Genomic DNA, 2,595 nt, shown 5'->3' with positions numbered 1-2,595 from the left:
GAAACTTCCTGAACATGTGAAAGCTGGCTTTCTTCGCCTTAGTGTGAGGCCTTATTTCCCGACCTCAATGCGCTGTTTCAAATGCCAGCGTTTTTGGCATATCACCTTAGGATGCAAGGGCGACGCGACTTGTGGCAACTGTGATAAAGCTGATCATGACGGAGTTGGTTGCTCCTCTCCAGCCAAATGTATCAATTGCTCTGGGAACCACCCTGTTTGGAGTAGGGACTGCCGAATAGTTTTAGAGGAACGCAAAGTCCAGGAAATCAAAACAACTAATCGTATCCCCTATGGTGCGGCCAAGAAGATCTTTCAGTCGATGCAACCTCCCACATTTGCTACATCTTTTGCTTCCCTGGTTCAGAAGCCTACTCCAAAAGTCGATGCCTCCACGCAGACAGAGGTGGTGAGTGTTGGTACTAATACATGCAGCTGTCAGTGCACTTGCAACGCAGCCAGTGTTTCAGAGCCAGTAGCCCCTATTCGAATGGCAGACAAAGGTACAGTGGCGAACTTGGGCCAGCCCCTGACGCCTCCAACAGCTGAGGATGTTCCGAAGCCCAGTACAGCCATTACCACTCCCACATCAGCTCCCCCAAAGCCCACCAAACCGCAGAAAGCTCCCATACAGCAGCAACAGCGGGTCAAATCCTGTAGTAAACCGTCTGACCATGCAGATGTGGTTTTCCGTGAGGCTTCCTCTGACTCTTCCCCAGAGTTGATGGACTCCGATGTATGTGTGGGGCAATCATCTCGCCCCACGCCTGCCCCTCCACCTGCTGCAGTCTCCCCGCCCTGTCGGAGAGACAGGATGAAGGTGCTACCCCCATCATAGATGGCTCCCATACTCCAGTAGAACTTGCAAGGGTTCAGGACGCATGTGGAGGAACTTCGTCTACTCTCTCAGGATAGACCACTGTGTCTCTGTCTCCAGGAGACGTATTTCCATCCATCATACTCCCCTGAGATACGAGGCTATACAGTCCACAAAAAGGACGACCTGCGTGGAGAGAGAGCTAGAGGAGGCGTAGGTATTTTCGTCAGGACGGACTACCACCACTCTCCTCTCTCACTTACGATGACTTTACAGGCCGTCGCTGTGTCCGTGCACGTGCGTCATCCATTGACTGTATGTTCACTTTACTTGCCCCCACATGATGCTCTTGATGAAGCGGCCCTCACTGACCTTCTTACACAGCTCCCCCAGCCATTCATTATTTGTGGTGATTTTAATGCCCACAATGTGCTTTGGGGCTCTGCCATTACCTGCCCCAGGGGTAGAGCAATTGAGAGGCTTCTCCTGTCATCCTGTGCCTACTTGCTCAATGGAGGTCAGAGTACTCATTTCTGCAAAGCGACTGGGTCGTTCTCTGCCATTGATCTCTCGCTTTGCTCTCCAGCTCTTGCCGCCAGTGCTCACTATGAAGTGGTCGCTGACTTGCACGGCAGTGATCATTTCCCAAACTCGATTCACCTGCCAGATGGCGTGGGCCCCAAAAGGAGACAACCACGATGGGTGCTCAGTGGAGCTGACTGGACATTTTATAGCCAGTTGGCCCAATTCGAACACTGTGCGAATGTTGAGGTGTGGGTGGTTCATATTACCAAAACGGTCCACCACGCCGCTGCAGCATCCATTCCACAGTCCACAGGCCACCGGAAGAGGCCACCTGTGCCTTGGTGGAGTGCCGAATGCCGCTCTGCAATCAGGACCAGGCGTGTGGCTCTGCGTCGGTTCAAGTAACGGCCGGCTGCTGAGAATCTTGCAGCCTTTCGGGTGGCGAGGGCAAGATGTCGCCACATTATTCGTGAGAGCAAGAAGAGGTCGTGGCAAACGTTCCTGAACACCATTAATCGTTCCACCAAAAGTTCCATTGTGTGGGAGACCATCAGGAGAATTTCTGGCAGAGGAGGGAGGTGCCCCATAGCTGCTGTAATGACTAATGGCACTCTCCACACAGATCCGCGAGACATTGCCCAGACTATGGCAGCGTATTTTGCCACAGTTACTGCAACAACCAGCCAGGATCCAGGTTTCCAGCGCCATAGAGCGGTTGCTGAGAGATGTAGTCTGAACTTCCAGTCCACCTCTCATGAAGTTTACAACTGCCCATTCTCTATGTGGGAGCTGGATTCTGCATTGCCTGGAGCTCGTGACGCATCCCCTGGTCCCGACAGGATCCATTACAGTATGCTATGGGGCCTCACAATGCGCAACAGAGAACTCCTCCTCGCACTTTTTAATGCCATTTGGGCGTCGGGTCACTTTCCTGACGCGTGGCGTGAGGCAGTTTTAATCCCTTTTTTAAAACCTGGGGAAGACCGCACGAGTCCAAGTAGCTCCCGTAGTATTGCCCTCACTAGTCGCATAGGGAAAACCTTGGAGCGGATGGTCAACCGCCGCCTTGTCTGGATGTTAGAATCCCGGCAACTCCTTAGTCGCTTTCAGTGTGGGTTCAGGAGGTTTCGTTCCACTTTCGATAACCTTGACCTCCTGGAGGCGGCTATACAACAAGCTTTCCTCCGCCGTCATCACCTTCTAGGTGTATTTTTCGACATCGAGAAGGCTTATGATACCACTAGGAGGCATCTCAT

This window comes from Schistocerca serialis, chromosome 4 (assembly GCF_023864345.2).
Source record: "Schistocerca serialis cubense isolate TAMUIC-IGC-003099 chromosome 4, iqSchSeri2.2, whole genome shotgun sequence".
Classification (NCBI taxonomy): domain Eukaryota; kingdom Metazoa; phylum Arthropoda; class Insecta; order Orthoptera; family Acrididae; genus Schistocerca; species Schistocerca serialis.
Note: the sequence above shows the minus strand (reverse complement) of the source record.